Source organism: Lissotriton helveticus, chromosome 8 (genome assembly GCF_964261635.1).
Source record: "Lissotriton helveticus chromosome 8, aLisHel1.1, whole genome shotgun sequence".
Taxonomy (NCBI): Eukaryota; Metazoa; Chordata; class Amphibia; order Caudata; family Salamandridae; genus Lissotriton; species Lissotriton helveticus.
Window position 1 is genome coordinate 1,634,903,454 of NC_136069.1, and position 22,151 is coordinate 1,634,925,604.

General features: G+C 45.0%; 1 pseudogene; it reads left to right on the forward strand.

The window, feature by feature from the left end:
- The window catches only part of LOC144774046 (transmembrane protein 62-like), a 59,565-nt pseudogene extending 41,496 nt beyond the window's left edge, over positions 1-18,069 (forward strand).
- Positions 18,070-22,151: the final 4,082 nt, after the last annotated feature.

Sequence of the window (22,151 nt, forward strand, 5' to 3'; positions counted from 1 at the left end):
TACTAGAAATATAGTGGGCTTTATCATCAAAAGTCCAGCTATCCTGTGATCCCATCCATACATCCATAATATACTGTAGGGATTGCTGGCCACATTTTTTTTTCTGGCATAATTGTAACCCCACAATTCCATACTCTGGGCATATGTGGATATCCCTGGCACATTGTTACACATCCTTGAGATATTGTGGCCATTTTTGGCCACATTCATTTTTGCTGTCCCTCACATAATAGTGACCCCTCTTTGACTTATTATGTCCCGCTTTATCTACTACTAATTGCAATTCACTAAGGCACCTGTCCTTTACATTCAGCCCAATTCGCAGAGGGCCTGCGTCAAATATTACCTCCTCATCCTTAACCTCGCTTCCCTTCATTACAAATTCAGGCCATCCTGCCTCGCTAGACATTGATCACCACGCTCATCATGACAAAATAAAAGCCCCTTCTCCATCGCCCCGATTCAGAAAAGGGGGTGGTGATGAACAGAGTGTCTGAATTAAGCAGACCACTCTTACCCAGTCCAAAGACCATCGCCCATCCCGTCCTCCTGTTTTCAAAGACCATCGTTACCCGTCAGGCTTGTGTGGTGCTGCGGCGGCTTCGTTTTCGATACAGGAACCTTGTTGGAAGTTTTTGGACATTTCAAAACTTGCTTAGCATATCTGGCACCATGCTTTCCCCTGCCAAGAGAGCTGCTGAGGTGGTCCACAAGGCAGATGGCATCAGCGTGTCCTTGCTGAGTGGCATGAACTAAGGTTTGACAGCTCAAAGTGGCTGGAGCTGCCTTATCAGATCATTGAAAGGACTGCACAAAGTCTGGAGAAGAGGAGCTCTCCTTCAGGACAGCACCTACCAGGCAAAAGGCAATGGCCTCATATGAGGTCACTTTAGATATTGTTTATAGCATTTAACATCTGTCTTTGCTTTTTCATTGGTCCTGTTGGGAGATCTTTCTGATTGGAGACAGTGGGGGACAGTTCCATTGGGATTAGTCCTCAGTAGGTTTGAGTGTATTTAAGACTTATCTCACTTCATCTTGTCAATGTATTATGAGGATGGTGGGGAAAAGATCTGCTAAGAGGAGGCACATTTTGTCCTTTTCATAGGATGAGGGCCCTATTCCTACTAGAAGGAGCAGGACTAGGGAGTCCCCTGAACCTCCAACCTTAGTTTCTGCTGCTGAAGTGTAAGGTGTGGTTAATGCAGCCGTTTCTAGGGCTTTGGATGACAGGACTAAAGATAATCCCAAGGATAAAGAGCATGCTGGAGGTGCTGGTGTTTCTCCTTCATTGCATTCCTCTGCTTGAGAGAAAAATGCCCCTTCTAAATCTTCAGGCAAGTACGTGCAGAGAGAGGAGGGTCCCAACATCTACAGCACATCAGGCAGAACCTGGAATTCTCTCCTTTTCCTACTCATGAAACTTCAGAGGGTCTTTTTCTGCAATATGTGAAACCTCCAAATTTAGCCATGCCTTTTCATGGAAGGATAAAAGACCCAATTACAAGAGAACGGCGAGAGCTAGACTGTTCAACAGTGCCACAGTTAAGCAGAAGCTCTATTCAGTGGAAGAGGGAGGAGATTCACTTCTGCACAATATTAAGTTGATATCATTTTGGCCACTGTGATTGGTAGAATTGCTATTAATCCAGAGGTCTGTTCGGATGCAACTGACAAAAAGGTGGAGGCTGTCTTGAAGAAAGCTTTCTCAGTGGAGAATCTAGCACTCAAAAGCTGGCATCTATACAACCTGTGCTGCCCAAACTTTAGTCTATATTATTTAAAGTTGCCCCTGGCAATTCAGGAGGAGAATGACTGTTCTGAGCTTCTGGTAGGCATGGAACAAGAGCCCAAATTTTGAGCAGGCGTTTCTTTAGATGTCCTGAAAGCCTCTGCTATGCTAGGGTGTCTGTACTTATGGCAAGACTAAAGCTATGGATGAGAGATTGGAAAGTGGACTCTTCGGAAAAAGCAGCTCTTAGGAAAAAGCAGCTCATCTGCAAATTTCATTAGAAGGGAAGATGTTGTTTGGTGAGTGACTAGATACTAGGATCACAAATGCTTTTAAGGATTAAACAGATGCTACACCTTATAAAGGGAGATCCTCATCCACTCATAACTCCTGGGGGTATTCTTCCTATCGCTCGACTAGGAAGGAGTCCAAGCCTTATTCTGATCATCGCAGAAAATTTCAGCCAAAAAAGTCTGCATCCTATGGTGATTCTAAAGTACAGTAAATGAAAACAGGAGTATAACCCATAGACCAGGTTGAGATCTGGGTGATTAAGCGAAAATTAGCAACAATGTCTCACCGGATTCAATGAGGAAGGCAGATACATGTGTATGTACATGACATTACTGAAAGGAAACAGGGAGAATCCATGTGGTTTGTTCAAAAGTGCTCATGGCATCATATATTTGAAAACACAGTTTATACAGAACAGTTATATAAGCACTGTGAGCATAAAATGCAAAGGCAACCCAAAGGAACTTGGTGCACATTGTGCTCGTGAAACAGTGAGTAACGGCGCAAGTGACAAGTGAAAAAAACACAGCAAAGGGCGCAAGGTGACAAAGTGATGAAAAATATGTACAAGGATCAAAGGTTCAACAAGAATGATTATTTAAAGTGATTAAACATGGATTTTAAACTTTTTATGAACCAAAGTAGAATGTGTGCTGTGAGTTGTGCTGATAAATTGGTCGACGGCGTTTCAATCCAATTTATTGAGGATCATCTTCAGGACCGGGTTGCCAAAAATTGGGGTGCTGTAGGTCATGAGCAGCAAGTTGCGAAGGTCAGACAATTATGTCCCATGATGGCTCACGGTACTGGCGTGAGTGGCAAGTATCACGGTTGTGGCACAGCGGGGACGGGGTCTGCTTAGAGTCAGGAATGGTGGGAACCAAGGAAAAAAGTACAGGCGTGAGTAGTGGAGACTACGGGCACGGTGCAGCAAAAGAAAGTATCTGCTGGGAATCACTGAAAGGGGGTCTGTTCTAATGGTCACCAGTGTAGTACTTAGTGATGCGTGTAGCAGGGTCGGGTCCCCGATCAACTGCGTCTGTCCCGGATATGGTACCCGAAGACACTGCACATGAACGTGGCGGCCCGGCGCTGATCCCAGCGCTTCTCCTGCCTTTGGATTAACTCCATCCTCGAAATACTTCTCACAAACGGTACCCCATCGGGGAACCATTACTAGTAAAACATTTTTATGCTTTAAGACTCTGGCCGGTGGATAAAGAATAAAATATTTGTAATTTATTATAATATATTTTATTTAATAACACTTTTATTCAAAATGCAATTTGTATTTTTGCACTTGTAACATTCATATATAGAATGTATTTACATTAACATTTAGTTTACAAATATTTTAAATATTTTTTAAATTTTAATGATCTTTTCAAAATGTCCCTATATATTACTATAAGGAGAATTGAGCCCTGACTGTGTAGGTCTACGCCAAGTGTGTGGAAAGTCTATTAAAATTGTAAAGCATCTACTAGTAGTGACTTTATGCTTGATTATGATGTTTTACTAACTTGGGGTGGGGACATGTAAATCGACACTTTTTTGTAACTTTCCAGCCCTAAATGTTGAATAGTCAAAAATATTAAATAGTCTCAAAAGTCTAAGAGTAATCATACACGTGTAGTTATGCTCACATTTAGGTTCTTGTCTTGATTGATAGAGTACTCATGATTAGCACGCTCACTGGATAATGTACAAGATAGGTATCGATGCCCCAAAACTTTCAAAGTTCACTAGCCCCCACTTGTGACTACTTTTTGATGAGGCCAATTTGGTGCCAATGATCAATAGATGAAAAGCGTTTTTAGAACACTGTCCAAACTTGGATTTTCTACAACGTTCTCAAGTGTCATTTGCATCATCACAGTTTCAAAAAGTCATTGATTTTGTAAAATGTGATGTAAGTTTTTGAAGATTTTGGTCTGACACCACTTATTGATTCTAACCTTCTTACTCTCTTAATTGTGGGCTATAAGTAAAAGTAGAGGAAAGGGAAACAGAGATCCCTGTGTTTGCTGTAAAGTCTCTACCTTCCCTCTGAATCAACAATGTTTCAACATTGTGTGAGTGAAGAGCACAGGATGTGAATTAGGCATAACTTCAAATCAAATGGAGCCTTTGTGTGGGTTCTGAGAATTGGAAGTTCTCTGACCCTCAAGACTTGGATCTCCTGCAAATTGTAGCGGTACATGACAGGGGGGACTGAAGCTCAAATGAGATCAGCTCCATGAAGACACCAGAGCCTCACATACTCCTCTCTATGACATGAAGTTTCTCTGTTTTCTGCTGAGATGGTCCCAGCCCTTGGCATGTCAGACTGATGCGAACCCTAGAGCCTTTCTGATTTTCTGTGGCTGTCAGGCTGATTCAGCGGTGGCATCAGCCACAGTGTGTTGGAGCTAACAGCCATCTACATTAGCATTAACAAACAGATGGATTTAAACAGTGGAAGGAAAACACAGCTGTTCCCTTCTTGTAGTACCTCTGTGCCTTCTGGTGGAATGCCTGCCAATTTACAGATTTAAAGGTGTTTAAGTTATTTATAACCATACTATTCTACTAAAATGTTTTTATGAGGATGAGATAAAGTAAGCAAGAATACAATCAAATAGAACCCTCACTCATCCCATTGACCCAAAGCAATGCCAAGGGACCCACAGCTAGCCAACAACTAAGTCCACTAGGCCCAAACCCTGCAGAGTCCATGCAGCATCATGGTTGTAAGCCAAAACATCTTAATCAAGAATATTGCATGGCATACTAGTGTGTCCTACATATTGTTTACCGAAATATCTTCCAGTTGACTGCAGGTTTTCTATTATTAGCTCATTTGGGGCAATATCTTTGTAAAGGATACCTAGGACATGAGATTTAGGTCATATGATATTCCTATGACATGTTGCCACCACACCAGCATTATATTGAGGGGTTCTGTCTGTAATGCCACACAATCCTTCAGAGCCTGTTCAGTCACAGGTAGGTCCGCAACAAGGCCAGATATGCCATGCACATTTTAAAGAGCACTTGTGGGGTCTTTTATCCCAATATGAGCCTAAGGACTAAGGGGGAGATTAATATAAAAGTCACGCAGTGTAGCGCAGCAAGTCATCTTGATGCGCTGCACTGCGTGATGGGGAAGTGCAGAAATGCGCCATATTTAAAAGTATATTGCACACTCCTGCCATTTCCCCTGTGCAGGCACCATTTTGGCTGCCTAGTGCCAATGCAGGAACCCTTGCACCAGTGTGCATCGATGGTGATGGATTTAGTATAAAATTCTAGATTCTGCCTCGACATATAACGCATTTTTTCAGCGTTAGGTCCCAACGTTGTAACACAGGATCACTTTTGTTGGCAAGTGTCCTATTGCTTCAGTCTGCTACAAATCCACTCAACCTGCCCTAATCAATGCCGATCCACAGACAGGAAGGCTGAGCTCACAGCGCAAACTGCCCTTCTCCTGCTTCAGGTATCCATCAGTGCAGAGAACCGATTGCCAGCCTTGCCTGCATCAGGAGATATTAATCCTGGTGTGGCGCCCACTGTGCTGCTGAAACCATAACCCTGTGCAGAACAACATCATCCTCTCTCGGCCTACATTTTATGGGTAATTATAGTATAAGGTTTTGGGCCTTTTCTTGTATCCTTGGCACAGTCTGTTTCAGGGCTATGTCCTATGATAGTAGTCTGATGCACCACTTATAATCCATAACCACGATTAGATATCCAGGTTACTCTCTTTGTGCACTTGACCCTATGAAGGCAGTCCTGGCATACTCTACAGGTTGATAATGATTGAGACTTCATATGCAACATGAAGTAGTAAACAACACACCATAAAATCAATGCCTAACTACTGTTAATTCTTCATAGAATACAGCTTTCATTTACAGATGAGTCAAAAGGGGAATTAAAAATATAACCTAAAGAAAGCTAGCTAGTGATATAATGCTCTGGAAAGTGAGATAAATCCCTACATTTTTACAAATTATGTATGTTCTAGGTCCTAGATATGCTATAACATTGGCATGTGGCCATTGTAATCTTATAGGGCGGTAAGTGATCTGCTTCAGGAACGCTCAGCTTAAAGGATATTTTGCTACAGTGTGTCCTAATCGCCCTTGAGAGTCCAATCAATTTTAAAACAGTTGAGAACAAAACATTATGTAATGTAGCAACTGTTCCTTGCTATGACAGGAACTTTGCTCAAATTGCAGATGTCATGACTGAACCTCCAGCTGCAGAGTTCCCAGTCACGCAAAAATAGTCAAAATCTTTAAACTCAAACAAAAAGAGTCCCATTTGTAGTGTCTTTCAAGTTAACAATGACAGAACACATTTGGCTCCTCATGAACTCCGTAGTTATAACATCATAGCTAGAGTGTATTGCAGTGAGGGCTGCTTCATAATGTTGAGTTCTCAGTGACACGCACATGAATAAAGACATGCGATACCAAGCTCCATCTGTGGCATAGTCATTGGCGGGAACCCCAACTGGGAAGACTCTACACCATCCAATATATTTTTGGTTGTTTCAGCCTTCTCAAATCACCTGTGGCAGAGACACCAATGTGACTGGGTGTTTCCCCAAACCTTCACAATTGCTACCTGGAATGGGATTTAAGAGGTCAAGGGCAACGTAAATTATTACTAATGATACCTCTGGAGGCTTCGGGTTAGAGGCGTGGCTTAAACTGTTCGTTAATCATGACATCACATATCCATAGAAGGTGAACTCACTCCAGGGTTGTCAAGGCACAGAACGTTCAGGACCATTTGGAGCAGAAGCTAGAGGGTTTAGAAACACTAAACTTATTGGGTGTTTTTCTCATGACAATCTTGCTGTATTATCATAACAAACTCAAGCTTCACCCTTGGATTTTAGTAGTAAATTTGTGAATATGCATTAGTTAGTTCAGTTTTTCTGCTGGGGTGTTGGTTGCTGCTGTGTTGGTGGAAGCCTTGCTACTGGGATTACACTCCATTTCCTGTTCACCCACACAATGGCTTGAGCCGACTACCAATGCAGAAGACTTAGTCCCAAGGGCGGACCACAACCATGTTTTTTGGTTCATGCAGGTGCCAGATCTCCATATCGCCTGTCCTCAGTGCTGGTTACAGGAGACTTGACAGATGTAAAATCAAAAGACAAATTGGGCTCAATCAGGCTTACAGGGCTATTTTGCAGAGATCCAAGGTCCTGGAGAGCATCAAGTGGATTGATGTCCACTGGAACCATGATTCCAGACTTCCACAGTTTATACAATGATTACAGGAAGCATTCTGCCCTGTGTTATGTTATGTTATCTTATAACAATTTTCATAGCGCACCAATACCTTTAGGTGTCTAGGCGCTGCAGACCGCATACTGTAGAGGGAGACTAGTTTTTAAAAAGCCATGTTTTGAGATGCTTCCTGAACTCAAGTAGAGAGGAAATCTTCCTGAGAGCAAGCAGAAGTGAGTTCCACAGCCTAATGGTGCTATGTCTGAAGGCCTCCCCCCCCCAATTTTGTTCTACCTCTGGAGGTAGGCATCAGAAAAGGATAAGTCGAGCGTAAAAGTCTGGTGGGGGCATACCTGTGGAAAAGTCAGCCCATAACGCACCTGATGCCCAGGCTGCTGGCGCAAGACGCCTCTTAGTTCCCATCTTGAACAATTACCAAATAAAGAGACGGGCGCTGGAAGCAGGAAAACAAGAACAGAGTTTTATTTCTCATGAGGAGAGCCTGTCATGTCGGACACTCGCATAGTGTCTTCAGGAGGTGCTCTAACAAGTTTCTCTGAGGCTTCGTCTTTTATACACATGTTTATGATGCACAAACATTCCTCATTGCAATAAAGACGCTTTGAAGTAGGAAAAAGCATGCTTGGAATCCCAGCTTCAGGCCTATTCCCATACCAGTCGCTCAGATGTCATCCTCCCCTCCTGAATGTAACAAAAGATTGTGATCTCTCAGCCGGACATTCCTACAGGACACGAGGGCAGGAGGGGATGATCAGATCAAAGGTTAGGCAGGCGATAAGATCGGGCACTTCGGCTGGTGTATCACGGTTTTGTTATGCTGGGCAGGGAAAAAGGGGGGTGTACATCCACGAGGCTTGGTCTTAGGACTTGGGACCGGGTCGAAAGGCCAAGTGCAGCTGGGGGGGGCTCGTCAGCAGAGGGGAAGGGTGTTCTTGGGAGGAAATGGGGGGGTGTGGGTCAAGCAGGAGTGTTACTTCTAGAGCAGGGTCACGCAGAGGGTCTTATGGCCGATGCATGAGCAGTGCGCGCAGGGAGGGGTGCCGGGGGTTTAACAAACGGGCAGAGAGGCCTTGGAGCCTAAAATGGCTGTCGTATGCGTGTGTGCATGGGTCTATGCTGGCGGGATAACACAGTCAGTGTTTCGCGATATCCGTTCTGCATACAACAAGGGGTACAGTGAACACAAATGAACGGCGCTTATGTGCATATACATCGCCATTTTCAACAGTAGCCGCTTTTTTACATAAGCTAGTTCATTTCTTTACAGTCGATACGATTGGCGGAATGTGGTACATATGTTTTTACATTTGTTGGGTTATTCATACAAGTCTAGAGATCGGCCTAATACCTAGTCGGGGTCAATCAAGAAAAAGGGGTTCCGACACATTATAGAATCAGGTTCCGACTTTCTCTCCGGTGACATCAACATACAGTAAAAAGTGCTCTGATACCTTCGGGTCTTGTCAGTGCTATAAGAGACTTTTGGAAAACTAAATGCATTGAGGGAGGAATTCAGTTCGATACAAGCAATTAGTCAAGGGGTGGGTAGAAAGTTCAGGAAGGGGGGTCTTCGTCACAATGTCTTTTTAACAGAGTCCGTCTTCTTTTGTTGGCGCTGTTGAGCACCGGCGGTGGAGCTATAGGTCCAGCTCGGATTCATCCTTACGCGTTGCAGGGTTGCGATCAGTCCTCTGCTGTTAGATCACAGTCCTGTTTCCTAACTGATCTTCTTAGGGGTGCCTCATGCTGGGCACCTGCGTGTCTTTCTTCTTCCGTGGCAAAACCTTATTCTATCTAAATACTGCTCTTCTTTTCTGAGTCAAAAGTTATGCGAAAAGGGTGATGTTGTTGAATAATCGAGGGAAGAGAGGGCGGAGTGGGATCAGATCTTTGAACACACCAAGGGACCAAAGGAGCAAAGGATGACGAGCAGGCAGGCCCATCAGTCGGGCTCAAAAGGGACGGGGACTTCAGACACGAGTGGGTCAGCAAATCGAGGGCTTCAAGGCAGCCCTTCATTCCTTCATCTGCCGAGTTTGAGAGTGGTGCCTCGTCCCGCGTCTCGTTGCTCTGCGACTCCACCTTTGGTCGAGGTCACACGTTCTTCATGATCTGTGGCCAGGCTGTGCGTCACGTCCAGCTCCTCTCCTCCGGTGATTGTATCTTTGAATGAGTACAAAACAAGTTTTAGAAAAACTGGCAGGAGAAGACATTTATACATCTCAATTCCGTCCCCAATCCTAAGTAGGTGGGGGATATGTTCATCGATCACAGTCAGAAGTCATCACTTATGGAGTATGTAGGAGGGCATTCCCACTGAATTCGTAAGCCTATTTGGCGTTCATTCGTGACGTACGTGGAGAGAAATCGGACTCCTATCAACAGTGTATTATATCAAACTCGAAATCGAGTCCTTAGGTAGAGACTCGCCCTTTTTCTTTTTAACCCAAGTACTGACAATCTTACATTTCCCTTCGGGGTCGGCTAACTCTTGCAAGCAGGGGCGTTATCATCATGAGAGGGGGGCAGAGGTTAAACATGCTTTTCTTGGGGAGTGACCGTTAATCAAAGTCATCAATTACGCTTCGGGGGTAGCTGATATGGAGCTGGGGTCAATCGGGAGAAGCGAGGACGCTTTGGACAGGGAGCTGGGGTCAATCGGGAGAAGTGAGGACGCTTTGGACATCCGCACGTAAGTGCAGAGGGGTGAGGAAATCTGGGCATTGGGAATTGCATTTCTAACGAACTGAAAAACTGAAGACCATTGACGTTATAGTCCCCCTATAAAAAGGCCAGATTAGGGGACATCAGTCGTCTTACCTGTCCTTTCTTTCATTACCAACTCGGGTTCCATCGTTTTGCAGAAAGGAGAGGTAGTAATATGGCAAGTTACAATCGTTTTAGTTCCTGTCAATTTTGCCGAACACCTTTGTGTTCGAAGAGACCCAATTAGGTGTGTGCCGGTGGGGCACAACGTTACCACACAAGGGAGGAGGGAACAGGGGGACCCTCAGAGAGAGAGAGAGAGAGAGAGAGAGAGTGAGAGAGAGAGAGAGAGAGAGAGAGAGAAACGTGTACAATAATGGGCCATTCAGTGCGCACACAACACAGAACAGCAGGGGTTAAGTAATACGGAAACACAGGCAGAGGGATGACGTAGATCCATACATCACGTACACACATACTCAGGTGAGGGAGACAGTACATGTATTATATACAAAAATCCAAGACAAAACATAGAACAGTTATTGGCCATAATGATCTCTTCCTGTATGCTGTGCATCCTTAGCATCCTAAGCTCTTTTTACCTTTTTCTTCTCTTTTATCGTCGGCTGCCTTTACTGGTGGCTTTGGTTGTACACACTTACGCCTTTGGCAATTGGTCAAGAACTAACCTGATCGGGCTAATGTGTTTCCAGGCTGAGGCAACAGTGGGTGTCAGTTGGGAGAACAATGGGGTAGCTTTGAGTTTCATGTCTATGAGGGTGCGAAAAGGATGTAGTAGATTTAAATGTAAACCTCACCTCAAAATATTCCTTAAACTTTCCCTATTTAGTTAAATGTAGGATGCTTATTCATTAGTGCACGTCATTTTTGGTTGTACTATTCGGGGTGCCAAGCGAAGTCATATTTTGTAGTTTCCGCTTCAGGCTGTCCCCCCAGGCGCTAAGTTCAGGGAGAGAAATAGTCATTGTAGGCACCATAATCAAACCCCTTTTTCCCATCTCTTCGTCCGCTAGATCATCATTTTTTTTTCGTACTTTCAATCGACGTTCCGATGTGACCTGCAGAAAGAGGGAAAAAGAAGGGGGGCGGCGGGGGCAGCATTTAAAAACACATTAGCGCGCATAATCCCGAAAAGGCTTTTACTTACTACATACTCGGCCTATCTCCACGGAATGCAGTCCCTGCCAACTCGGCATTTAAGCCCAGGTGGACCGCTTAGTGTGGGAGAGATAATTATCGGAAGCCTGTGGATAGCATAGGTCGCCCAAGTGTGGTATTACGGATCGTGTGCAGGGGGGTGGTCAGAACAAAGGGCAGTCAGTGCAAAGTGGGGGGGGGCGAGCTCGTGCTCTCCTTTGAGGAAAAGGGATAACCTACAGTGGTACGGAGTCGTTGTCGTTCGTACTAGGGGGGTCAGGTGGCACTCCTTCGGGGCGACTTAGGGGCATTTTTAAAACAATTTTCCTGATACCGGTAGCATATAAAGTATAGGCTAAATACCAGGATCTTTTAGCGGTTGCTTTAGGCTGTACAAAAATGCAAACCACATACAACATAAACCTGGACCGTTCAAGTTTGCAATATTTCTGCGTACTATACTTTTCAACCCTTAACTAATTGAGCTGAGCCATTCCACCTGTAATTTAGTTATATCGGAAATAGTAGTCATTTATTCGAAACTTACCAATTTACGCGTGACAACTACGTTTACTTTTTTTTTTTCAAAAATCTTTAATAAAAATGTCGGTGTACAAATACGGGCCTACAACCTCGTGGGCCGGCCACGGAGCAGGCTGGAACTGTACATGTGGGGATACTTAGTAGTGGAAAACTTAATGGAGTCGGTGGTCGTTGATTTCATAATAAAAAGTGCAACAAGTGCAATAAAATCATATCAAAACTTCAGTGTGAGCGAGTATCATAAGTGTTGAAATTCGAACTTTCAATAATCATGATGCGCCAAACCTTAACAACAATTCATTGTCCGAATGTTCAATCAGTACCCATCTCATGTCAATTTATTGTCCTAGACACATAATCAGTACCCATCCCATATCAATTCATTGTCCGAACTGACAGTACACATCCCATATCAATTCATTGTCCGAACTGACAGTACACATCCCATATCAATTCATTGTCCGAACATGTAATCAGTACACATCCTATATCAATTCATGTGTTTAAAAAAACTGCATACATATCTCATGACACCAAGGCTGAGCAATCGGGTTACAACAAGGAGTTGAGAGTTTCATTTGTACCGGCGCCATTTTGGGTGCAGCCAGGCAGATCCAGGCATAGTCAAAATCTCCACCAACTCGTGGTTGGCCCAGAGCCTCTTTCGGCAGTCCAAGAGTTCCGTTAAAGGGCAACAGAAAGGATCGGCAGTATGAACCATCAGTCAAAAGGGGGAGGGAGGCAACAATTTTTCGACCGGGTCATACTGGGTTTTCACCGGAACTGATCCGAACTGTAGTCTGCAGTATTTTAGTCATTCAAACTGAGGCTGGCGTCAGCATGGGAGCGCCGACGTCTCGCGGCTACATTTTCATCGTTCCGTGGGCAATCATGGCAGTCATTCCCCATCGAGGGTGTCCGCGGGGGTCGGGGGCCCCCGTGGCTCTTATAGAATCTTCAAAGTCGAGGAGAACACTTATGATGGTGGGACTCACTTCTTAATCAACAAGCAACAGGGCCATCCCTTCACGCCGGGCCCGCTCCTGTAGGGTGGATCGCCATTTTACGAGTGGGCGAACCCTTGTCGGGTGAGTGGAGCGTTGGGTGTGCCACTGGGGGCCTCCACCTGGGGAGGTGGGGGAGGCTCGTTCGCGCCGCCTCTCCCTCCCAGTGCACCCCACGCCGTTTTTCTCGGCGCTAATATTCATGATGGCCGGACCAAGCGATGAGAGGGGGGGGGGTCGGAGGCATAGGCAAGACATCCCCCCCCTGGTGGCCTGCAAGGCGCCGCTTCAGGGCCGAACGGGGAGCTTCTACCAAGCCGTGGCTGGACCAGGAGATGCGAGGGGGGGGTCGGTGGCATGAGCAAGACATCCCCCCCCGTGTTGTCGCAGCCATTATTGAAGAAAGAAGAGGGGACGCCCGGATCCCGTCGGCCTCGGCTCCTCTTCTGGCCTACCTTACGCAACGACCTCCGGCCGACGGCTGGCAGCAGGACCCGCCCTACACGTGTCGAAGCTCTCATCTTCCGGATGGGCGTAGCCGCGAACCTGTTGCACTTCGGGAGTTTCCAGAAAGGGGGTAGGTATCTGCTGATTTGTATCTATCTCATGTTACCGTTGTTAGGGCGTGGCAGGCGGTGGGGCAGACATGTTTGGAGCAGTGAGGGGTGGCGAAGCCTGGTTGCCTCGTGGCTGCCGTGATGTCAAGCTTGGCTTCTCTCACCATTTTCATGTTTCTTATTACGGGCTTATTTCTAACGTTTCTTATTTCTAGCGAAATCATGTATTTTATCGTGTGCTATTTCTAACGTTTTCCTATTTGTAGCGAAATCAAAAACTCATCAGTGGCCTACTGATTTTGCTTTCTTATTTCTTTTATTCCTTTCTAGCGTGTTTCATGTTAAAGTTTCTGTTAACAGGATACATTGATTACTTCGTTATTGTTGCATATGTCCTTTTTATTAGGAGTGCCCTCCGGTCGAGCCAGATGACCTACCTCTAATAAATGGTCCGGGTGGAACTAGTTTACCAATCAGTGGGGAGTAGATAGGCCCGAGAGATTACAACGGGGGACAAAGGTCCGCCTTACCTACCCTTCACTACTTGCAAAGATTAGACAGAATATTTCTTTTCTACGTTATTTGCAAACAGAGAATACCTCAAAAGAACTATTCCTTGGACAATAAATGTCCAGACAATCAATCAATCAGTGGGGAGAAAAACAGGCATGACGGATTACAACGGGGACAAAAATCTGCATTACCTATCCTTCACTATCTGCAAAGGGGGCAGAATATTTCTATTCTTCCCTGTTTGTAGACAGGGAATATCTCAAAGAGCAATAATCGATAAAAATCGATAACAAACAATCAGTGGGGAGAAAAATAGGCATGACGGATTACAATGGGGGACAAACGTCTGCATTACCTATCCTTAACTATTTGCAAAGAGAGAGAAACGTTCCTATTCATCGCTGTTTGCAAATAGAAAATGTCTCAAAGAGAACGAATTCTTCAAGTACAATCAATCAATCAATCAGATGGATAAAGCCATCCTACCAATCGGACGTAAAGATGTCCTACTTAACCTGACCCGGACCGGACCGTGTGGGCAATTCTTCGCCTTCCCTTTTCCAGCGCCCAATCGTTCTCTTTCTCCATGTTTTTACCGCAGCATTCCTGTGGGATTCCAGTCAGGACAGTAGGTCACTTGAGAGAGGTCCGTTCGGAATCAGTGAAGTTCATTCAATCGGCAGCCGGACGAGGGCCCTCTCAAGGCAGGTATACTCCAATCGTTTAGATGTTCACCCCATCGTCTGGACCTCTCTTACCGGACCTTATGTCGCTGATGGACCCAGCGTTGGGACGCCAATTGTGGAAAAGTCAGCCCATAACGCACCTGATGCCCAGGCTGCTGGCGCAAGACGCCTCTTAGTTCCCATCTTGAACAATTACCAAATAAAGAGACGGGCGCTGGAAGCAGGAAAACAAGAACAGAGTTTTATTTCTCATGAGGAGAGCCTGTCATGTCGGACACTCGCATAGTGTCTTCAGGAGGTGCTCTAACAAGTTTCTCTGAGGCTTCGTCTTTTATACACATGTTTATGATGCACAAACATTCCTCATTGCAATAAAGACGCTTTGAAGTAGGAAAAAGCATGCTTGGAATCCCAGCTTCAGGCCTATTCCCATACCAGTCGCTCAGATGTCATCCTCCCCTCCTGAATGTAACAAAAGATTGTGATCTCTCAGCCGGACATTCCTACAGGACACGAGGGCAGGAGGGGATGATCAGATCAAAGGTTAGGCAGGCGATAAGATCGGGCACTTCGGCTGGTGTATCACGGTTTTGTTATGCTGGGCAGGGAAAAAGGGGGGTGTACATCCACGAGGCTTGGTCTTAGGACTTGGGACCGGGTCGAAAGGCCAAGTGCAGCTGGGGGGGGCTCGTCAGCAGAGGGGAAGGGTGTTCTTGGGAGGAAATGGGGGGGTGTGGGTCAAGCAGGAGTGTTACTTCTAGAGCAGGGTCACGCAGAGGGAGAGGGTCCTATGGCCGATGCATGAGCAGTGCGCGCAGGGAGGGGTGCCGGGGGTTTAACAAACGGGCAGAGAGGCCATGGAGCCTAAAATGGCTGTCGTATGCGTGTGTGCATGGGTCTATGCTGGCGGGATAACACAGTCAGTGTTTCGCGATATCCGTTCTGCATACAACAAGGGGTACAGTGAACACAAATGAACGCCGCTTATGTGCATATACATCGCCATTTTCAACATACCAGTTAAAAAAGTGCCATAGAAATCATGGACCTTGTCTGTAAAATGCCTTATGTGCTATACAAAGAGACTTAAATTTCATGCGTTGGGCGACTGGCAGCCAGTGCAGGTCTTGAATCCCGTCCCTAATAGATTGATGTTTAGGGACTTCTAAGTTGGTTCGACTGTAGGTTTATACGTAAGGAATTACACTAGTCCAACTTAGATAAAACCTAGGAGGATAAAACAATTTTCCTAGTGTTTTTCGGGATAAATGGAAGAATTTTTCGCACAGTTCTAATAGTCAAAAACGTGGAAGACACAACCTTCTAAACCTGCGATTTAAAATTAAGCTTCTAATCTAATATGACCCCCAGATTTTTTGACTTTCCTACCGGTGTAGGAAGGGAGCCCAAAGTACTTGGCCACCAAGCAGGGGACCAATGTGGAGAGAGCTTTCCAAATAGCACCACCTCAGTTTTACTCGAATTAAGCTTCAGGCAGTGCCTGCCCATCTAAATTGCTTAGAGCGACCATGCAATCATGCAATTTGTTTGAGTGGTCGACATCTTTGTCTATGGTTAAGATGACCAATTGGGTATCGTCGGCATAAGAGGTTAGAATTAGGTCAAAACTTCTGATTAACGGTGCTAACTCAGAAACATATATTAAAAAGCGTGGGGCTCAATGAAGAGCCCTGTGGCACACCACAAGGCAGAGTAAAAGATGTAGATTTAAAATTGCCTAATTGCACTGTCTGCGTGCTATCTGTTAAAAAGGATGTTAACAACAGCAGAACCTTTCCTCCTAGACCAATAGATTTCAGACGTTCTATCAGTAAGGTGCGGTCCACAGTATCAAACGCCGCAGTCAGGTCAAGGAGGATAAGGGCTGCTGAATCCCCGCCATCTAATGCGGTGCGAATTTCCTCAGTGGTCTTAATCAGGGCTGTCTCGGTGCTGTGACAGGACTGGAAACCAAATTGCCTGTGATCTAAGACATTGTTGTCTAAAATGTAAGTGGAAAGTTCACTATTTACAATGTTCTCAAGTATTTTAGCAGGCAATGGGAGTCTTGCAATCGGTCTGCAGTTGTCCTGATCTGCTGCATCAAGGATGGGCTTTTTTAGTAAAGGTAGTATGCAGGCCTGTTTCCACAATGTTGGAAAAAATCCATCTAAAAGCATCTGATTAAATATGCCAGATAGCTGGTGACTGATGATATGGCTAATGTTATGCAGTATCCAAGGACTTCAGGGGTCATCAGGAGAGCCAGATTTGGTCTATATTAGAAGGTTATCAATCTGCTCTGATGAAGTTGAAGTAAAGATTAAAAGAGGCGTTGTGGTCTTAGGTTCCTGTTCTGTGTCAGTGTTGTTAGCATTATGTGAGGCAAATTGATCGTAGATTAGGTCAACCTTTAATTTAAATGCCTGAGCCAAGAGTTGCGGAAATCGTGGGAGCAATTCATATTAGCATCCTTATTAATGGCAGTTAAATTATTTATGACTGTAAAAAGTTCTTTACTTAAATTGCCCACCATCTCTATTTTAGGAGTGTAATGTTGGCTCTTTTTCTTAATGATTTTTTTCTTATAGTCCGCTAGCATACGCTTATGTTGTTCTTTCTCCGCTATATCATAGTTTTTCCTCCAGGTTCTCTCCTGCCTCCTGCAGGCTTGTGTATCTATCTGTGAAGAGAAGGCTCATTCCACTATATTCACAGCCCCCACTCTGGATACCACTCTTACCTGTGAGGATGCTACATTTAGCCCAGGTCCAAAGAGAACCCACTATTTCTTTGGCGTGTCAACTTAAGTCAAATGAGAACACCCTCCTCACTTGCCTTGCAAACTCATTATAGTAACCTTCCTATATGGGTTGTCCACTACCCAACTTCAACCATCACCTCCTGGAATACGTTCATTGAGGGGTCGGCTATGGCTTATATATGTGGCCTTCTACTTATTCTAGGAGGGTTGATGTCAATACTGCATTGTCATCATTCTGCGGGCATCCTGAACCTTGAACTTGGAGACTCGATGATTATCAGGTGCTATTGTATCGTTGCCGTTGACCATGAACTTTTTACTTTTATAAATTTGCAATTTAATGAGTAGCTTGTATCTCTTATACCTAATCCCAAAGGAGCCCAGTACAATAATACAGCCTGTGAACTCCTACTACGAAGTGCTCAGTACGAGTGCTGGCTTTTCTCAAATCCCCCATCACATCTTTTCAGATTAAAATTTATGAAGTTCCTTTGGGAGAAGCTGTTCCTTTGCCTAGTTCTTTGTATGTTTTGAAATGGATCCCACGGTAATACACTGGAGGATTGCATACTATTGAAGCAAAAGTTAACAACGCAGCTGGAAGAATTGACAGTGAAGGCCATCTATTCACTCTGGTGCAGGACATCACACTCCGCTTTGGTCTACTTTCATCTTTAATTTGGCTTACTGTGCACAATGTCCTAGCACAGGTATTGTTTCTGATCACAGTCCAGAGTCATGTCATCATGATTACAGCCTTCAGGTACATGTGAAAGCGAGCACTGAAGAAGTCACCTAGATTGATTTCTCTGACTTACTTCTCGCTTCATGTGCTAAGTAGAACCGATTACTGATTTCAAACCTTTATTCGAGCAAAATACTCATAAGAGCACAACATACATTTAGAAGAAACAAAGCTTAAAATTGATCCTTATACACAATCAATAATAAAAAACCGTTGTGACAGCTTTGGCAATAGGGGATAAAAACAATTACAATTAAATCCACATTTAAACAAAAAGTCAATTTACATTAAGAGAAGATAGCCCTCCGTCTAATTGTCCATGCCCACCCCAAGTATTTTGCTGTTCCAAGAACAATTGGCAAATCAGTGGAGGTACAGATAATTCTTAGCGCCTCAACTCCGCTAGGTGTCCCTAGGTTCCTAAAGATGGGTACCAGCCATACTCTTCGTGGGATTGCATATGCCTTGCAGAGAAATAAGAAGTGGCCTATGGTTTCCTTAGCTACTCCACACACCGGGCAGCTCGAGGTGGTCACACTCCTCCACCTGCCCGTCAGAGACCTCAGAGGGAGGGAACCAGATCTCAACTGAAACATTAGTTTCCTGTCTCCTGGGACGGTGATTGTGTCCCAGTAAAGTTCTAGCAATGGACACTGTTTAAATTCCAGGAAACGCCCCCCCATCGTATCAGATCTCGTTCTGCTCCAGAGTCTGGCATCAATCCTGCCCCAATATAGACTTTTGATGTTTTTTTTGCTGGGAAAAACTTCCCCCAAGGGATTGTTCCATAGATTGGAAAGGCCAAGGTCACCTAAAGCAGCCCTGAGGTGTTTGAGCCAAGCTATTTTATGGAAAACATCCGCTCTTATTACTGCTAGGAACCCCTCAGCATAGTGCCGTATCTCTGGAGTCGTCCAGAGGCGAAGCCAATAAAGGATAGGGCGCAATCTTACCCGGTCACTAACCGATCTTCTCCCTAGGTCAAGACCAAGCGGGATTAGTGGGGTGCTCTGGGGGAGTCCCGTTATACCCCGAATAAACCTATTCTCTGATAGCTGCAAAGAGAAGACCTTGTCGAAGCCCCATAGTTCCGCCCCATATAGGGCAGACCCTATGGCCTTAGCATCATAAACAGCCAAGACTGGTTTAATAGGTTTTGATTTTGATTTTTTATGTTCCACCCTTAATGCTCCCGCGATCTGTTGATGTTTCAGGGCTGCCTTTTCTATATGTTGAGACCACTTTAAATCTTTAGAGATCTGAACCCCAAGGTAGGTGAATACACTAACTACCTCTAACTCACTATTATTCAGGAGTATTTTTGGGCTTGCTCTATGCTTGGGCGAGAAAACCATCAGCTTGGTCTTGCCCTCATTCACTTCCAAGCCATGTTCTCCGCAAAAGCGGTCAAAGATATGGAGGGCACGCTGCAGGCCTCCCGGTGTTTTGGACAAGATCAATGTGTCGTCGGCGAACATCAGGATCGGAACCCTGAGGCCCGCCAACGAGGGTGCATCCACACAGACATCAAACATCCGAGCCACAATTCCGTTAATAAATAACGAAAAAAGCAAGGGTGCCATCGCACATCCCTGTCGGACACCACGTTGAACGGGGAAATCGGTGGAAGATTCTCCGTTTGTGCCCCATTGAACCCTTGCAAAATTGGCCCCGTGCAACCTCATGATCATGGTTAGCAACTCGGCCCGAAGGCCAATATCACTCAGGACTGCCCATAGCTTCCCCCTTGGGACAAGGTCGAAGGCAGCCCGCAAGTCCACAAAGGCGACATACAGGCTGCCCCCGCCCAACACCACCGTTCCCCATTGAAGTAAAGCAAACCGAAACACCTGATCTACCGTACTTGTGGCCCGCCTAAAACCTGCCTGGTAAGGGGACAATGCATTATTCTCCTCAACCCAATCCATAAGCTTGTTTACCACCATTCTTCCTACCACCTTTTGAATGGTGGCAATCAAGCTTATCGGCCTATAGTTTGCCGGAAGGGACCTATCCCCTTTCTTGTATATGGGTATAATGATCGCCCCCCTCCATACTTCCGGGACTTCAGCTCCTTTGGCGATGGAGTTTCCCAAAAGGGAAACATATCTAGCCCACCGTTCCATGTCATTTTTAAAGACATCAGAGGGTATCCCGTCGAGACCCGGGGCCCTTCCCCCTTGGGCGGCACGTATTGCTGCTTCTGATTCTTTAAGGGAGAATACATTTCCCATTGCGAATACTACTGGAATAGTTTTCGCAAACCCAACCTCCTTAGACTCTGCATATTGGGGTTTAAAGTATTCTACCCAAGCACCCTCTGCAACATTATTATCTGGTTTGTGCGGAGTCCCGCCTCTTCCCCACTTTAATAACCTCCAGAATAACCTAGAGTCCTTGCCCCCTGATGCTTCTTTCAGTTCTGCCCAGTACTCTTCGTCCCATATTTCTTTTGCTAACAATATGCTGGCCTTGTAGTGCTTCCTAGCCTTACTAATGGCATCCCTGTCCCTATTCCTAATAGCGTTGCCTAGGGCTAGCCTCGCCACCCTACACTGCTGGTTAAACCATCTAGCTGGTTTGGGTCGATGTTTCCTATTAGGCTTACAAGCTCTCAAGAAATGAGGTCTTATGAGGGTGAAGAATTTATTATGTATATCCGTTATTACCCTAGACCCTGGGTTAACGGAATTTTCAGATTCTATTGCAACAATTGCAACATCCAGCTCCGTACTTATAGAGTCCATAGAATCTGCATTTGCCAAAACACTAGGCCAATTAAGTCTACGCATGTCATTGGTCATTATGGGCATTAAATCTTCGTTCGATTGCTGACCACCAGACCCAGTTGACCACCAATTGTGGGTCACACAGAGGGGATTATGATCACTTTCCAATCTACCCTCGACTTTCATGTCCCTAACCCACTGCCATAAATGAAGACTGCAAATGACATAATCAATCCTACTATGGTTTAAACCATTATCAAAGGTTGACACCCCTTCCCTATCACCTTTCGTTCTTCCGTTGAGAGCTCTCAACCCATGTTCCAAGCAAATGGCATTCATTAACAAAATATCTTTAGTCCACCGCTTGACGGGAGCCAAGGTTAGAGTCGGGACACCCCAATATGTATCCTCATCCTGCCCCACGGAATCATCCATACTATCGAGCGGCTCAAAAGTCCTATTCAGGTCACCCGCTATTATAATTTTGTTCCCCAGAGACTGCAAGTCTAGGAAAGTGGACAAGGCCTCTAGAGTGGGAGAGCTTCCTGTGTTAGTCCCCCTAGCATATATATTATACTTATCTACCACTCCCCCTTTTTCTGGAACTAGTCTTAGCATTAGGATATCCTTACATCCCAGATCAACCATTTTTACTTTAATTTGTGAACTTTGTTTCACCCAGATAGTGAGGCCACCCATTGGTCGACCCCTAGCACCTTTGCTTGCCGGGATAGAGAAATTCAAATAACCATGGTGAAAAATAGGATCACATGCCCATGTCTCCTGGAATAAACAAACTTCAAAAACATTTACAAAATCAATCCAATCCTGGGACATCAGCTTACTGGCCAGCCCAGCAATATTCCACGAGAAGAACTTCCCTACACTTAGGCCGTCCCTGGGCACTGGTCCTACAGGATCTAGATTGTTAATCTCAGCCTCTTGGTTACTTTGGGTACTTGGTGTAGTTAAATACTCGCTCCCAGGTATTTGGTTGCATTCCTCACATAGATGCTCCAAAGCCACAGGCCCCAAAGCATTGTTTCTGCTGTTTGATTCCATATTTGGGTCATTAGCAATTTTTACAAGATCACCACATAGGTTCCAGATGTTGATACCCTCTTCAATACTTGCACAATTTTTAAACATTTGTCAATGCTCCCACCCTGGCTTCCTCAAAGATCCGAAACAATTAGTATTAGTACCACCATAGTAACAGTTCGGTTGGAGTGGTACAGCAAGGGGAGCAAACCCTGGAAACGGGACAGTGGTTGAGGGTCTTGGATACATTGTCAGAATCGATTCGACACCCGATGGTCTTGGGTAAAAAAAAGTTAAATCTACAATACCAATTCCCCCACAACTGATACCCCCGTCCTGTTTCGTTATCAAGTTTACCACCCTAGGATCTTGGAAATTAATAACTATACAATCACCCCCTAATTTCTTAGAGGTACAACCT